General features: G+C 45.0%; 1 protein-coding gene and 1 non-coding gene across 2 annotated transcripts in view; both read right to left on the reverse strand.

Moving 5' to 3' along the window:
* The window catches only part of COL22A1 (collagen type XXII alpha 1 chain), a 320119-nt gene that overhangs the window by 294207 nt on the left and 7800 nt on the right, over positions 1-18112 (reverse strand). The gene's annotated exons all lie outside the window — the stretch shown is intronic.
* LOC119467399 lies at positions 15750-15913 on the reverse strand. The gene has a single exon (XR_005195929.1). It is a non-coding gene; the product is annotated as a U1 spliceosomal RNA (small nuclear RNA).

The following is an 18112-nucleotide window of genomic DNA, read 5'->3' on the forward strand; positions in this document are numbered from 1 at the left end:
AGAAAGAAAGAAAGAAAGAAAGAAAGAAAGAAAGAAAGAAAAGGAAGGAAGGAAGGAAGGAAGGAAGGAAGGAAGGAAGGAAGGAAGGAAGGAAGGAAGGAAGGAAGGAAGGAAGGAAGAGAGAGAGAAAGAGAAAGAAAGAAAGGGAAGGAGGGAGGGAGAAAAACACTTAGGGGGTCATATGAGTTTTACAAGAATCCTGACTAAAACTGCCAAATTGCTTTCCAAGAAGGTAGCACCAATGTCCACCACCTCCAGCAGAGTGTGAGTGTGTGGGGGCACCCCTCTCACCACCTACTTGGTAGCACTGAGTATTAACACTCCTTCAATCTTTGGTAACTCAATAGAAAAGCCATTGTTGCTTGTTTCCTATGCATTTCTTTGTTCCATGAGGCTTACTAGCTAAGGGTATTTCCCCTTTCATACATTTTATTTTCATGTGGCAGACATTTCTAAAGGCATTTTTCATTATTAAAGCCAAAGTCCTGGACAGAGAAAACAATATATATTTCACTATTGATTTCTTCATTTAGCAAATATTCACCAGTTGCCCTCCTGTGTCAGATGCTGAGGATAGGTAGATAAATGACACTAAGCCTACCCTGCACAGGCACTGAATGACACTATGATGCAAGTAAGACACACACCAGGGGAAGGGAGGATCAAGTGAGTGCTGGTAGAAGGAAGCCCCAGGGGGTTGTAGGGGAAGTCAGGGAGGCAGGGATGTCCATCACTTATTTCAGGGGAAGTTCAGGTTTCCCAGCTTCCTTCCAAGGCGAGTTTGGAAGGATTATCAGGACTCTGCCAGACCAGAGGTAGGTGACAATTTCAAGTGAAGGGATGGCATCTGCCAGGCCCCAGAGGGGACCACAGCATGATGCTTAGGGAAGTTCCCCATGTACCACAGGTATGGGGTTTGCTCTCAGGAGAGGTACAATCTGGTCCCTACCACCTTCAGGGCAAAGTGCCCTCATCTTACTAGGGCACTAAAGGCTACTTGTGAGAGCACAAGATATAACAGTCTGAATGATAATACTCAGAGAGTAGCAGGAGGTAGCTACAGGAACAGGAATAAAGGCACTGTCCAAAAATGGAACACATAAGGGAAGTCAGAGTTCCAAGGCCAGGAGTCAGATGGTACAGGGGAGAGGCACAGAATCTTAGCAAGTCAGAGCTGATTGCCCAGCCCTCTCACGCTTCAGAGCTATGTGGAGACAAGGACTCTGACTTGTCCATTCTGTTGCCCAGCACCTAGAACAGCTCCTAGCATGCAGTGGTCACTTAAATAAGCATTAGATTGATGAATGAATGATAAACAGCCAGCATCGGATGCTGTTATATTATCATATTATATTGGGATAGCTAAGAGTCATTCATTAGAAGAACACAGACATTGTCAAGGAACCATGAAAGGAACTGATTACCACTCATTATCTGCCATGTGCCAGGCAATACCTCATTATTGCACGAGCTCATGTGACCTTCAAGGCAGGCATCATCATTTCCACCGGGTGGAGGAGGGCACTGAGGTGGAGAGAAGGTCTAGATCTCTCCCCAGGTCACTCAGTTGGTGAAAGAAGGGACTGGGGCTGAAACCTAGGCCTCTTCTGGGCACTAAACCCACAATCTCTCCCTGAACTCAATGGATACAACAAATCCAAATATTAGCTGCAAATACTGAGCCACCATTGTCTTGTGAAATAAGAAAGATGGTGGCAGTGAGGCGGGGGATAAAACGGAACATCCATCATTGTTCAGTATTTTCCAGGGCTCAAGAAATTTGATAATTTTCCTCATTCAGAAAGAGGGCTTTATCAATGTTGCACTCTCCAAGTTTTTAGAGGAATATTTGTCATATATCTTTCCAAATGAGAAAAGAGAGAACTAAAGATCAATATTCCTTATAAACATAGATGCAAAAATATTTAGGAAAAGAATGGCAAGTCAAATTCGGGTGGCATATTAAAAGTAACAGACACCATGGCCAAGCGACATTTATCTCAGGAATGCAGGAGTGGCTCAACAAACAAAAATCAATCAATGTAACATACCACATAAGCAGAACGAAGGGCAGAAAAAAAATACATAGTGACTCCAATTGATGCAGAAAAAGCATCTGACAAATTCCAGCAGCCTTTCATGATAAAAAATAAACTAAGACTATAAAAAACACTTCCTCAGCATAATAAAGGCCATCTGTGAAAAACTCACAGCTAACATCATACTCAGTGGTGAAAGACTGAAAGCTTTTCCCGGAACAAAACAAGGATGCTTCTTTGCCATATCTACTCAACATGCTACTGGAAGTTCTAGCCAGAGCAATTGGGCAAGAAAAAGAAATAAAAGGCACCCAATTTGGAGAAGAAGAGGTAAAATCATCTCTATTTGCAGACGGCTTTTTGTTTTTATTTTATTTTTTTTATTTTTAGAGACAGCGTTTCACTCTGTTGCACAGCCTAGAATTCAGTGGCACAGTAATAGCCCACTGCAGCCTCAAACTCCTGGGCGTAAGCAATCCTTCTGTCTCAGCTTCCCAAGTAGCTGTGACTACAGGCACATGTCACCATGTCCAGCTACAAATGGCATAATTGTATATGTGGAAAAACCCAAATAATCTCCCCCAAAACTGGTAGAACCAATAAACAAATTCAATAAAGTATAATATGCAAAACCAGCACTCAGAAGTTGGATGTATTTCATATACGAGCAACAAACAATGCAAAAAGAAAACTGGGAAAATGATTTCACGTATGACAGCATCAAAAAGGATAAAACGCTTAGGAATAAATGTAATCAGCAATGACTTGTACACTGAAAACTATAAAACTCTAGTGAAAAAAGTTAAAGACCTAAATAAGAAGAAACACACCTCATGTTATTGCTTAATGGTTGACAGATTTTATGTCTCTCAGGTAATGAAAATGTTCTAAAAATAGAGTAGTAACAGCAGAATTGCAAATTAGTACTAAGCACGCCTTTTACCAGTGATGAACCTGGAGGTTGGGAAGGACAGACAACTTCCCTAATCACACACCCTAGTAATAACAGCTGGTCTTGGCATTGGATCTGAAGGGTGCCAAAGCCTATGCTCTTTCCAGCACTAAGCCATTAATGTACATTACATGCTCATTAAGTGCAGTAGTCACTTTAAGGGCTCCATAAATAATAATTCATTTAATCTGAACAGTAGGTATAATTAGCTCCATTGTACAGAGTAAGAAACTGAAGAACACAGGGCTTAAGTAATCTTCCCATGACTCCCTCATCTAGGAGTCATGGGAAGGATTCAGTCCCACGCAGTCTAACCACAGATCCATACTCAGTCACTTAGCAACATTACTTCTCTCAGGATGTTTGCAGTCTGGCTGGAGCAACACTTATTTCATAAGTACCGGAACAATGAGAGAAAAAAGCAAAGGGACAGTCAAACACCAAACTATGCATCACCCAGTTCATGAGTGAGGAGAGGACAAGAGCATCGAAAGAGAAAGGCGAAAACTTGCTGCAGAGGAAACTTTCAGTTAACCCCTGAGAAGGAAGAGCATGGCTTTCTTCATCCAGTTGATGTGATGAATAACATTAATTGGTTTTCAGGTGTTGAACCAACCTTGCATACCTGGGACATATCCCACTTGCTTGTGGTGTATAATTATTTTCGTATGTTGCTTGATTTATTTGCTAATATTGTGTTGAGGATCTTTACATCTGTATTCATGAGTTACTGGTGTGTAGTTTCTTGTAATGCCCTTATCTGGTTTTGGTATTAGGGCCATGCTGTTCTCCCAGAATGCGTTAGGAAGTATTCCCTCTGCTTCTACCTTATGGAAGAGATTGTTGAGAAGAGAATGGCTTTCTACCCAGAAATAGATTCAGTATTCATAACAAAACGTTCACTGAGTGAGAAAGGCCTGGTAGGGAATTCTAGCTTTGCCCCTTGATGACATGAATGAGCATTTCTTATGCTCAGTTTCCTCAATCATTAGAAAGGGATGATCTCTACTCTGTCAGGGGGTATGGTAAGGGTTACAGGAAATGATTTCTGCAAATCCTGCAGCATAGATCCTGGCAGATTAGGTGTTCATCAAACGTGAGGTTTCCGGAACTTCATCTCCTCCATGTTCCCCAGCAAGGAGCATGGACATAGATGGTGCTTAAGGCACACTACTTTTATTACTTCCCGATCTTCAGTTTCATCTTTAGTTTGCCCATCTCAGGTTGCAGCCCCAGCAAGTATGGGGTACCATTATTCCATCTTCTCTCTCTCATCCAGCACTGAGCTGTTTTCAGAGGTTGGCTGCCAAGCTGGCAGGATGTAGGCCACACCCCTGTCCCTGGGAGGCAGAGCTCTGCCATTAGTCTCCCAAAAGTCCAGCAATTAATTTACTGAGCTGAGTTCCTTCCACAAGCCAGCCCATTGCCATAGTAACCAGCATTCCCATTCAGGAACCCAGAGGAGGGGGAGGAAGAACACTGAGCAGAAAGCAATTTAGAGAGAGAAAATGAGATTCGGCACATTGCTAGGGCAGCCTGGGCAGAGTTCGAGCTCTGTCTGAGTCAGGGGGTCTGGCCTCTGCCCATTGAGGGTGGGGGTTGGGGGAATGAGGCACTGCTGATGTGTTGCTGGGGTGATGGGCAATGTTCTGGGCAGGAATCTGGTTGGGACATAACAGCATAGTATGTCTGTGTCCAGACCACTGAGCTGTGTCCTTCTATCACAGACCCAACTCAGAGCCACTGGCACAGTCCAGCTGAGCGGTCTGTGGTGCAAACTGCACTTGCTGGTCGAAGAGGGGAAGATAGAACCAGGTGGCTTCTGTCTTAAGAGGGCTGCCTGGGAACCCAACCAAGCTTACCTGCATCCTGGATTCAAAAGTCAACTCTGTGGGGCTTGGAGCAAGTCTTCTTCAGTCAACAAATACAGACTGAATGCTTTCTACATGCCAGACCAGACACTGTCACAGATGTGTGACTACTTTTGAGGCAGCTAACATAATAATTAAGCTTCTCAATCAGAACAATCAGAATCCCAGTGTTCAGATTCCAATTATGGTGCTTACTAGCTGTGCAAGCTAGGGGAATTCACTCAACCACTCTGGACATCAACTCTTTGATGTATGAAGTGGGGATTAAAATATTTATCTCACAGGTTTGTTGGGTTTAATTAAATGAGTTACTATATATAAAAAGCCTAAAATGTACCTGGACATGGATGGTGCTTAAGGCACACTACTTTTATTACTTCCCGATCCTTAGTTTCCTCAACTATAAAATGGGAACAATATCCCCTACTTCAGAGATCTGTGGAAGAGTTACATGAGACAATAGATGTGATAATTTTTATAAAGAAAAAGGATCCCATTACTGTAATAATTGGCTATCAAGGGGAGATGTGGTCACCTACACTCAATTCAGAGAACTCGGTTGATGTTGACTGCATATGGATTCTGTGTATTTCACTGTTTTAGTCTCTAATTCAATCATGCCCTAAATGCATGGTAAGCATTTTACATTACACTTTGTCCCAGGAGTTTGCAGCCTAATGCTGGAAATACACAAGAAAGTAAATGCTCATATTTCCGTATGGTCAGTGGACATGGTGTCATGGGAGCTGAGTGGACAAGCACCTAACCTGGGCCTGGAACATCAGGGAAGGCTTCCTGGAGAAGGTGATGCCTGAGCTGAGTCTGGAAAGATGAGTGGGGAGTAGGCAAAAGGACAAGGGCTGCCTCCCATCTATCATTACTCATAGAATGAGCAAGGAGTACAGTAGTTAGGAGGAAAAGATGCAGAAAACACTGAAAGTTCAGGCTGGAGCAGAAGGTAGGAATACATGGGGAGGAAGGCATTCGAGTGTGAGGAAAGAAATTAACAAGCAAGCCTAGAGACTTGTGCAGTGACCCAGAGAAAAGGTTCAGGCATGCTTGGACAGCCTCTGGGGCCAGTGGATGTTTACATGCATGTGAGTGGCATATACCATGTGATTTAGGAAACCCTGTTGACAAGGATGGATTACAGAGACCAATGAGGAGTCTAGTGCAACAATTCAAACAGAAATCCCAGCAACCTTCCCTAACACAGCCATGGACAAAGTGTTCCAGCTGCAGATCCTATGACACTGGTGACTGGCAGGGAGCAGGGGATTCACGGAGAAGAACAACTGGAAGCAATCCAAGATTTCCAGTTTGAGCATCAGCGGAGCCAGTCGGTGAGGGGATGGGATGAAGAGTGCAGGCTGGAAATACTGACATAAATGTGAGGTACTTGTAAAACAGCCAGATAGAGAGGTCAAAGGCAGATGGACAGTTGAGTCTAGGGCTCAGACGAGAAACTGCAGCTGGAGATATTCCTGGAAAAGTATAGAGGGAGTAGAAGACAGAGCTTTCAGTGGTATTAGTGTTTAGGCAAGAGTCAGAGGAGGGAGAGAAGCTGCGTAGGTCCCACCCCCCATCTTAGTGTCAGCTTCACTTTCAATTACCACACTTTGTAATATAAGTGAGCATGCTACAGTACTTCCATATCTTCAGTTTTCTTCCCCGATTCAATATTTTCCAATGACTTTTATGGTAAAGAGTATTGTGTGTATACTTTTACTTTAAGAAACAAAGAAACAAAAAGCCTGCTTAGCTGGGTGTGCTGGCACATGCCCATAGTCCCAGCTACGCAGGAGGTGGGGGTGAAAGGATTGCTTGAACCCAAGCAACTGAAGCTGCAGTAAGCTATGACCACACGACTGCACTCCAGCCTGGGCAATAGAGCAAGAACCTGTCTCCTCAAAAGCAAACAAACAAACAAACAAAAACTACATATTTCTAGGGTGGTATCAGCAAGGCCCAGCCAAGAGCTGAACATCTATCCCCACCTAGGCCACCTTACTATACCTAACCAGGGTGACTGTCTACTAAATGATACAATTAAATAGAATCCAGTTTCTCAGAATAATGGCCAATGTCGAGGATACAACTGAAAGTAACTCATTATACCAAGAACCAGGGCAATTACAGCTTGAAAGAGAATATTCAATCAAGTGATTCCAATGCTGAAGTAACAAATTTTCCAACAAATATTTTTGAAGCAGAAGTCATAGAAATGCTCCAATGAACCATAACAAACACTCCTGAAACAAATGAAAAAAATAGAAACTCTCAACAAAAAATAGAAGATATAAAACAGGAACAAAGAGTAATTTAAGAGCTAAAAAATACAATAACAACATTTAGAAAACACACAGCTGGCCCAAAACTAGACTGGAAATGAGGCAACAGATTAAAAAATCAGCAAACTGAAACAACAGACCAATAGAATTTAGCCAATCTGAGCAACATCAAGAAAACAGACCAGAAAAAAACATGAGCAGAGTCTCAGGAATCTACAAATGAAGCAGTGTTCATAACTTTCATATCACAGCAAACCAGGGAGAGAAGAAGGAATATGGAACTCAAAATCTTCAAAGAAATAATGGACAGTAAATTCTCAAATTTGCTGAGATCCTAGAAGCTATAGATCCTATTTATCCCCAGACAGAATAAACCCAAAGAAATCTATGCCCAAATACATCATAAACTTCTGAAAACCAAATAAAAACAAATAAAAAATACTGAAAGAATATAGAGAGAAGTGATACATTGTCTATAGTGGAAACACAAATGATAGCCAATTTCTTACTTGAAACCAAGAAACCAGGGAGAAATGGCACAACATTCTTCAAGTGCTGAAAGAAAACTGTCAACCCACAAGCTTATATCCAGCAAAAACATCATTCAGGGATAAAGGGGAAGAAAAGACAATCTCGGAGGAAGGAAAATGAGAGAAAGAGGTGGGGACTTTAGGAAGGAAAAAACCCTAACATGGTAAAAATAAGGGCATATATATAATAGACTCTACTTTTCATGAGTTTTTAAAAAGTTATTTGATGATTAAGCAAAAGTTATAGCATCATTTGATAAGGTGTTCAATATGTATAAAGGAAATTCTAAAGATGGTATTTGTATTTTAAAGAGGGAAAAGTTAAAGGGACCTAAATGAAAGTAAGGTTTCTACACTCAACTCAAAGCGGTAAAATGTCCATACTAGTTGACCTTTTTTCGTTTCTTTCTTTCTTTTTGAGATGGAGTCTTGCTCTGCTGCCAAGCTAGAGTGCAGTGGTGTAACCTAAGCTCACTGAAATCTCCGCCAGGCTCTGTCTCCCAGGCTGGAGTGCAGTGGTGCAATCTCGGCTCACTACAATCTTTGCCTCCTGGGTTCAAGCAATTTACCCGCCTCAGCCTTCTTAGTGGCTGGGACTACAGGCGTGTGCCACCATGCCCAGCTAATTTTTTGTATTTTAGTAGAAACGGGGCTTCACCATGTTGGCCAGGATGGTCTCGATATCCTGATCTCCTGATCCGCCTGCCTCATCCTCCCAAAGTGCTGGGATTATAGGAATGAGCCAACACGCCTGGCCAACTCATGTTATCTATGTACATTGCAGTACCTGGAAGCAAACACTAAAAAATACTTAACAAAGATATTTATTCAAAAACACTATAAATAAATAAAAAGGGAATTGTAAACATTGTTCCAGTTATCCACAAGAGGGCAAAAAGGGGAAACTAAGGAATGAGGAAGCAAATGAATAAAAGAAAAACATAATACATGGGCAGACTTAACCCTTAAAAAGCAGCACAGGACATAGAGCAAAGTACATGAGAAAGTTTAAAGTTCCATTCAAGGCTGGGTACAGTGGCTCATGCCTGTAATCCCACATTTTGGGAGGTTGAGGCAGGCAGATCACCTGAGGTCAGGAGTTGGAAACTCATGAGGCTAACATGGCAAAACCCTTCCTCTACTAAAAATAGAAAAATTAGCTGGGTGTGGTGGTGGGTGCCTGTAATCCCAGCTATTCAGGAGACTGAGGCAGGAGAATCACTTGAACTTGGGAGGCAGAAGTTACAGTAAGCTGAGATTGTGCCACTGCACTCCAGCCTGGGTGACAGAGCGAGATTCTGTCAAATTAATTAATTAATGAATTAATTCCATTCAACAAGTACTCATTCAGGCCCCTCAGTGCCCCCAAGTGAGTAACATAGGTAACCTCATTCCATAACCTTGCCAATCACTGTAAAGCAGCCTTATCATTCCATTATCTGTCTGTTTTATAGATGAGGAAATGAAACTCATGAGGCTAAATCATTAATTGTTCAAGGTTACATAGCCAGTGTGTAACAGGGAGAAGATATGAATCCAGGCCTGGTTAAAGGGGTAGAAGAAGGAGGGAGACAGTTACCATATACCTTACTATCCTCCCTGCACTGTACCAGACCCTTACACAAATAATAGCTAACTTAGTGAAATGGGTCCCTAAGAGTGAAGGCCATCCTGAGGACCCTGAAGACAAGCTTTGCTCCCATTGCCTAGCTAACTGCCCATAGAACATATGTTTCATAAAAACTCAGTGAAGAAATTGATGCATGATTTCCCTTTAATTCAAATTCATAGCTTCAACAGATGAGCAAGCTGACTTTGAATAAGAAAATTCTCCTTCATTCTGAAAAAACAAACATCTGAACTAGAGATTATGTCTCAGTTTGTTTGGGCTGCTGCAACAAATTGCCATGGACTGGATGGCTTTTAAACAACAGAAATTTATTTCTCACAGTTCTGGAGGCTGGGAAGCACGAGATCAAGGCACCCACAGATTCGGTGTCTGGCGAGTGCTTGCTTTCTGATTCACAGAGGACTGCCTTCTCATGCTGTCCTCATGTGGGAGATGAGGTAAGGGATCTCTTAGGCTTCTTTTATTATTATAACTAATCCCATCCATTGGGGCTCTGCACTCACGGCCTAAGCACCTCCAAAAGGCCCCGCCTCCACATGCCATCACATTAGGAATTAGATTTCAATATGTGAATGTCAGAGGGACACATTCAGTCAATAGCAGACAGGAATCGAGTTAAAGGACAGAACTGCAGCCTCTGCTTCATCTGAGTGACGTAATAAAACAGATTCCCAGAAAGGTAAAGCCCCTTGCACCATCCATATCCCAGTACTGTCGTCAATTTCTGCCTTCCCCAGAAATGGAAACACCCTGACAGCCCTTCAGTTATCCTAGCAAACATGAAAATGATATATTCAAGAAGGAAAATTAGGTATCAAAAATTTCCATCCTTCACACTCTCCCCCACCACCCCCCAAAAAATAGCTAGCTCAGGATGGATTGCAAACAGATAATCTTGCCTTAAATGCCGTAAGTCTCTTACCATAGCTTGTGGATTTGGAGGGCGCATTCCTCATCCATTGGCTACGTCTCCTCCCATACCCCACATCCAACCCACCAACAAGCCTATCAGCTCTCCCACCCCAGCCGCCTCAGGTCTGCCAATACCTCCCCTTCTGCACTCCAGCTGGTGGAGACCAAGCCTCCTTCCTCTCTTGCCTGGAGCACAGTAACAACTTCCTAACGGGTCTCCATCCTTGCTCTCTTATTTCCCTCTACACTAGATTCCCTACAAGGAAGCAGCAGCGTCTTTAACATATCAATCAATCAATTAATAAAAGCCCTAATCCTTAGTCACAGATTACTTCCATTTATTCTTACTGGTCTCTTCACCCAGCTGTAGGTACAGCCTCAGCCACAGGCTGCAGGTACAAGGATGAATTAGAAATGTGACTTGCTCACATCAAAAGGTTGAGAAGATGCTGGGCCCTTTAAATGGGGACATGAGATAGAAAAGAGGAAGACCTGCCTTAGCCAAGAAAATTCAGGGATGGTGAGACACAATATACGCAAGGGTTCAGTCAGTGCTGACTGGTTAACAGATTATTGTGTTATTATGCTGCTTGGTATTTTGAACTTGTGTGCAGTAGTAAGTTTTTGCTATTGAGTCATTTTTTTTTTTTTTGAGACAGTGTCTCACTCTGTCACCCAGGCTGGAGTGCAGTGGCGTGATCTTGGCTCACTGCAGCCTCTACCTCTCGGGTTCAAGCGATTCTCCTGCCTCAGCCTCCTGAGTAGCTGCGATTACAGGCACGCACCATCATACCTGGCTAATTTTTGTATTTTTAGTAGAGACAGGGTTTCACCATATTGGCCAAGCTGTCTTGAACCCCTGACCTCAGGTGATCCGCCCACCTTGGCCTCCCACAGCACTAGGATTACCAGCGTGAGCCACTGGGTCATAAGCTTCTTGATAAGCAAAAGTGGCCTTCCTGTCATGATCCCTGACACTTACCATTGGCACAAAGTTGTTGCTCAATAAATATTTTTTGAATAAGAAAATAAAGGCTGGGCACAGTGGCTCATGCTTGTAATCCCAGCACTTTGGGAGGCCAAGATGGGTGGATCACCTGAGGTTGGGAGTTCGAGACCAGCCTGACCAACATGGAGAAACCCTGTCTCTACTAAAAATACAAAAAAAATTAACTGGTCCTGGTGGTGCATGCTTGTAATCCCAGCTACTTGGGAAGCTGAGGCAGGAGAATCACTTGAACCCAGGAGGCAAAAGTTGCAGTGAGTCAAGATGATCGCACCATTGCACTCCAGCCTGGGCAACAAGAGCAAAACTCCGTCTCAAAAAATAATAATAATAAATTAAAATGGCAGCTGATCCAGTAGGCTGTAGTGTACCAGCTATGGCGAAGGTATGATGATGCAGATGATATAAATAGCAGCCAGGACTGTACCGGCTGTTTCTCTTGCATTGCTTTATTTCTTCACAGGGGGCTAGCAAAGCTGTTATCACTGCTGAGTAACCTCGTGTTCTGGGCAGTGAAAGAAGGTGCCAAAGGCTATACAGCTAGGAAGGGGTAGGGTAGGGATTAGTCCCAGGCCAGTATGATCCTAGATTCTGTGCTCTTCTCATTTAACTAGGAAGGCTTGGTCTCTGTCACTCTATAGAATGACAGTTCTTAATCAGATGCCTTGCAGGTGGGGAGAAAACAGAGAGCTCTGGCCATCAGGAGTGTTGGGTCCTTCTAACGAGCAACAGCATCTATTCAGTTCTTGTCTCCTGTCCACTCAGACATCTCAACGATTTAATGGAATTGGCCTCAGCCCTACATTGCCAAATTGCAGAAGATTTCAGATGATTGGAGGAGGAGATGGAAAAAGTGAGACACGGTTTCCGAACCTCCTTCTTTATGCTATGGAATTCAAAATATTATTAGTCATATATATATATATATATATATATATATATATATATATATATTATATTTTTTATTTTTATTACCTCCCTCAGAAGAGGCTGCATGCCATTCCTGTTTCTCTCCCAGTTGCTAGAAGCTGTAAATGAAACTCAAGCCGTATCTGTCTATTCTTGAGACAATGAAGATGTCTTAAACCTGGGCTCCAGTGGCACTTTCATTCTAAAGCCATTACCCATTTCTTCACTGTGCTTTGTGGTCTTTAGAGTCATTGATCAATTACTTCAACAGGTATTTATTGAGTCCCAGACTACGTGCCAGGCACTGTCTTAATCAGCGGGTGTAGCAGTGTTCCTCCACCCAGCTTACTTTCTAGAAAGAGAAGGGAGAAAATAAACAAAGTACTAAATAAGTAAAGGAGATGGTTTTAGAGAGTAACAGTTGATTTGAACACAAAGAAACAGTCATGTGATAGAAGGTGACTTGGGCAGGACAGTTTTTACACTCTGCAAAAGGAAAGATTCCTCTTAGTTGGGGACAGTTGAACTGAGATCTGATTAATCAGACAGAGCCTTTTGGAAAGGGGAACAGGGCGAGGAGTGAGAAGCCTCTAGCAGTTGTTGGATCCCTGCCACCAACAGCCTGAGACATGGCCTCCAGCCTCAGATCCACTCATTACTGGAAGATTTTTTTTTTTTTTTTTTTAAAACAGAGCCTTGCTCTATCCCCTAGGCTGGAGTGCAGTGGCACAGTCTCAGCTCACTGCAACCTCCGCCTCCCGGGTTCAGGTGATTTTCATGCCTCAGCCTCCTGAATAGCTGAGATTACAGGTGCCTACCCCCACACGTGGCTAACTTTTGTATTTTTAGTAGAGACGGGATTTCACCATGTTGGCCAGGCTGGTCTCAAACATTGGGCCTCAGGTGATCCACCCATGTTGGCCTCCCAAAGTCCTGGGATTATAGGTATGAGCCATCATACCTGGCCTGGGAGGGCTTTTTTGTTCTGTTTTTGAGATAAGGGTCCCACTCCTGTTGCCCAGGCTGGGGTGCAGTGGTGTGATCACAGCTCACTGCAGCCTCGACCAACCAGGCTCAAGTGATCCTCCCACCTCAGCCTCCTGAGTAGCTGCGACTACAGGTGCACACCACTATACCCAGCTGATTTGGGTATTTTTTGTGGAGCTGAGGTTTCACTGCGCTGCCCAGGCTGGTCTCACTCCTGGACTCAAGCAATCTGCCTGCCTCAGCCTCCCAAAGTGCTGGGATTGCAGGCCTGAGCCACCATGCCTGGCCTTTACTGGGACTTTCTACACAACCTCACAAGACCCAAATGAGGTGCCTAATACATAAACATGATCGTTAGACTCATGGATGAACCCGCAGCACCCTTCGTCATCTTTGGGCAAAGTCCAAGTGCACACTGCAGACCCTCATAGACTGCCTTGCACCTCTCCACTGTCACCTGGCTGCATGTCTGCTCGGACTTATGTGAACGAAGGAGGTGACAATGGGAGAGGGGCTGTGCTGGGGAAGGAGGGGCCATCCGCACTCCCTTCTCCCCTGGGATATGGTGAGCAAGCTCCCCGTGAGTCAAATGAACAGCACAGGGGGAGGTCAGGCTGGAGTTACCTGACTGGTGCCCAGCAGAGATAGCTGCACAAGAGGATGCCCACTGTAAGACGCCGTGAAGGACGCTGCAGGTGTAGGGGAGGAAGGGGCATGGGGAGTTCCCACCAAGCTGGGAGAGGTGAGGAGCTCCATGAGAGAGGCACCACGTGGATGCCCGAAACACAGTGAAGCTTTTGTGGCAAAGGTGGAGCCACTGCCCTTCTCCTTTCCCTTTATCCTCACCCCAGCCCTCCAGAGAAAGAGAGAGAAAGTGAGAAAAGACCCCAGCCAGGTCCCTCAGGACAATGGCTTAGTATTGGCTATGACGGTAGGGCAGGGAACTTCGCGGTGATGTGGGGCTGTACCTTTCTACCAGAACTGACTGGGCTGGGCTCTGTTCCACCTGAAAGTGGACGGGAAGTCGTGGGATGGGGCCAAGGCTTGTGAAGGCACAGGACAGCAGGTTTTCACCAAATGTGGTTGGTCTCAGGGACCATGGAAACATGAAAAGTCTTCGTTGTCATGCACCCCTGAGTTTCAGTTGTTGAAGGGTGGTTACTTTAGCCCTAATACCACTAATCCCCCATGGATCAGCGCGGCAGGACTGACACGCAAATAAGAAAAACGTTCCCTCCCTATGGCGAGTTGTCTCAAGGTCTGTAGCAGTCCTCCTATGAGCGGATGTATCCAGGAATTAAGTTATGAATTATTGAACATCAACCCCACAGCAGATGCAGAGCCAGGACATGCCACATGGGATCCTTGCCATAGCCTAATGTACCGAGTTACTGTCCCTTTCAGGACTGACACCCTGAGGCCAGGCCATTGCTCCAGGTCATGTGGCTATTGAAGGAAAGAGGCTGGATTCACATTCTGGGCCACCCAACCCCAGGATCACCAGGGGCTTCCTACAGGAAACAGATAACCATGGAAAGGGACCGTTTAGGGCAGACTGGGGGCCTTCAATACCGTGGTTTGAGTTCTAAGCTTGGGGTAACATGTAGCAAAAATACTCATACATGTTAAATCATATGTTGCAACCCATAAAGCTCTAACAGGCTTTAAGTGGAGTTGGAGAGAAGAGCGGGCGCCTTGGCCTGGTGGGCAGAAGAGGGCATGTGGAGGCCAGTTTCACCTGCCCCTGCTTGTGTCTGCCTGTAGGAAACTGTGACTGTTTCCTACCTGGGCCCACAGTTGCTTTTGTCTCCCAAGCCTCCCTCCTTCAGAGAGCAGAGCCAGCCTTTGCCTTCAGTGAAAACTTCCCTCCTACTATCAGTTGATGGGGTTCATGGGAGGGCACCCCACTTTTTCAGCTAGGAGGTAGCAGGGGACCAGATTGAGCTGGCTTGGACTCCACATTCCCCTGAATGCTAGAATTTGACAAGAGCCAAGCACGTAATCCTGGGGCCTTCTGCTGGAGTTTCTGGGTAAAGAGGCACACGTCTGCTGGAGCTGCTGAGTTTGGGGGGGCCAATGGCTATGTGCCAACATGTGGGGTATCCTGATGCACACTGCACCCTGAGAGCAAGACAAGGTACATCCCTGGAGCTCCTGCACCCAGCTTTGTCTAAAGTCTAGAGGTACCCAGGGCTACTGTGCTGCATGACACAAATATTTCCCTACCCCCGCTTAAGCTCAAGCTAATTTGAGCTGGAGTTCTTCCACTTCAAAACCACACAGAGGCACTTGATGCTCTTAGCAGGACCCAGGGGACACTGCCACCTCATCTTGGAGCTCGCACAGGAGTCCCTGCTTCCTGAACTGCTTCCTGGGCTCTATGTCTTGTTTCCTCTTCCTCTCCTTTCATCTTTGATTGACAGCTCAGTTTAGATATGCTTTTCCAGAACTGCCCCATTCAACCTCCCTCTCCAACGGCCAACTTCCAAAAGCCATCCAAAGACCCACACACACACCCTTACCCCCCAGTTCCTGCATCCTCCCTGGATCTATGGGGTTGCAGAGGCGGCACAGACCAGAGGACGCACTTGGGAGGACAGGAATGCCCTTTTCTTTTAAGGTCAGGGGAAAGTGCGAATGCAGTCCCCCACTACCACAAATTATGCAGTCGAGTTTCCCACATTTGGGGAAATCGCAGGGGTCAGCACATCCGGAGTGCAATGGATAAGCCTCGCCCTGGGAAAACCACCTTTGTGATCATGGTATCTCCCCCGCCAGGTAAGTATATGGGAATGCCCTTTTCAGCCCCCCTCCGCCTGCCTCGCCCATCAGCACAAGCAAACCTGAACCATGCTACTGTTTTATTCATTTCTTCAAACATGGCAGAGCTCTAATAACTCCATTTTTATTTCTTTCATGTTTTCAGTATCGAATTCTTCCCAATTTTTTTATCTCCCCACGCCAAACCCCGATGAGTCCACTGTCTCAGTTCATTTCACAAGAGATTGTCTCAGATTACAGAGCCTTGAGGACACAGAAAGATATTTCTGTTTAATTTATTTTGAGCAGCGTCTGGTCTGGTGAAGCAATATGTATAAATAGTGCTCCAGCATCCACACTGATTTTGGAGGTGCCATCCCAGCAGGCTCCCCCTTTTCTGGGAGGAATAATAAGAAGCCACATGCAGCACCTCCCCTTTGAGAAGTGAGATGGCACAGCGGGAGGGCCATGGGCCATGAGGCCACACAGACTTCAGCTGGCTTCCGTCTCCACCACTTTCCAGCCATGCGACCTCAGCTAGTATCTCTCTAAGCCTTGGTTGCCTCATCTGTAAAAAAGGGATACTAATCCACTTCATCAGTTGCTGAGTCCCTAATCAATGGCAGCATTAAAAATAGATATCAATAGATGGATGGACAGATAGATTAGATACGAGACAAACTATAAGCACTTGATTCAAGAAAGCTGTCATTACCAGAGAGTCTTTTTCAGTGCTTCCTTTACACTGACAGTGCTTTTTGCACCAGCATATGAATTCCACTCTGAAAACTCTGTGGAGGGAGCGATCTCCATCAGCCCATGCCTGAATCCCCTGGAGGGACCCCTTATGCACTCATTTAAATCTGGATATCTCCAGTGACCAGAAACTCACTATTCTGCAAGACAGGAAGTACATCTCAGAATTCTAAAGTGTTGGGACTTCTGAGATGCTGGCAGTCTTAGCTGAAGGCAAGGCCAGTGGCTGAGCTCAGATCGGGCCCTAGGTCCCCTTTCCCAGATTAGAGCTCTGTTTCATACAAGAAAATCTTAAGCAACCAGGCTGTTTGGAGCTCATATATTACTATTATTTTTGTTAGACTAGTCAGAACAGTGGCTGAGCTCAGACCAGGCCCTAGGTCCCCTTTCCCAGTTTAAAGCTCTGTTTCATATCAGGAAACCTCAGGCAATAAGACTGGTTGGAGCTCTTTTTATTATTATCATTATTTGTTATACTTTTAAGTTCTGTGGTACATGTACAGAATGTTCAGGTTTGTTACACAGGTATGCGTGTGCCATGGTGGTTTGCTGCACCCATCCCCCCGTCACCTACAAACCCTCCCTAATTCTCCCACCCCCTGCCATCCCTCCCCAATCCCCACCCCCTGCTATCCCTCCCCAGCCCCCCCACCCCCTGCAAGCCCTCGTGTATGGTGCTCCCCTCCCTGTGTCCATGTGTTCTCATTGTTCAACACCCACTTCCTTAAGAGACCCGACAGTCCCTAAGCCAAGCACCCATTTCTACCCCTGGGGGACACATTCCACACAACCTCTGAGAACAGTTTCCCTTCTGAGAGTGAGACCTCTCCCCCTGTGCCAGATTAGAAATTCCCCTTTACTATACTCTGTGAACTTGCAAAGGATCTTGCTCACCCTGAACATCCACATTATTGGACAAGACAGGTTCATTCATGATCTGTCCCAGCTTAAAGCCTCCTCTTGGCTCCTCAAGGCCTTTCTCAACCTGATCCCTCACCTCACATTTCACCTCATGAACCTTATTCTCCAACCTCAAAGACTCCTCCCTCTTCCTCGAACACCTGCATTTTCTTTTCCTAACTCCTGACATTGTCTGTGTTGCTGCCTCAGAGAGAATGTCTTTTTCTTGCCAGGCAGACTCCTATTCATCCTTCAAAACCCAGTTTAAGTGCCTTCTCCTCGGTGAAGACTTTCCTGATTTCCCAGGCAGAGAGTGTTCTACTATATTGTCTAGGCTCCCACAGACTCAAGGTTTTTAGCCCTCTACAAGAAATATCAAAAATTACCTACATATGATTCTGTCTTCTCAATTGAGCTGCTTTACCCTAAACATCATGAGGCTAGTCTCTCTTCCTCTGTGCCTGGAACAATCATGGGCACAGAACAGTATCATGTACCAGTGTAATGGAGGGAAATAAGTACATGGTTGAAGCATCTAAGCTGGGAACTTAATGGCATATTTAACTTAG

The sequence above is a fragment of the Cebus imitator genome, unplaced genomic scaffold, assembly GCF_001604975.1.
Source record: "Cebus imitator isolate Cc_AM_T3 unplaced genomic scaffold, Cebus_imitator-1.0 Scaffold284, whole genome shotgun sequence".
NCBI lineage: Eukaryota > Metazoa > Chordata > Mammalia > Primates > Cebidae > Cebus > Cebus imitator.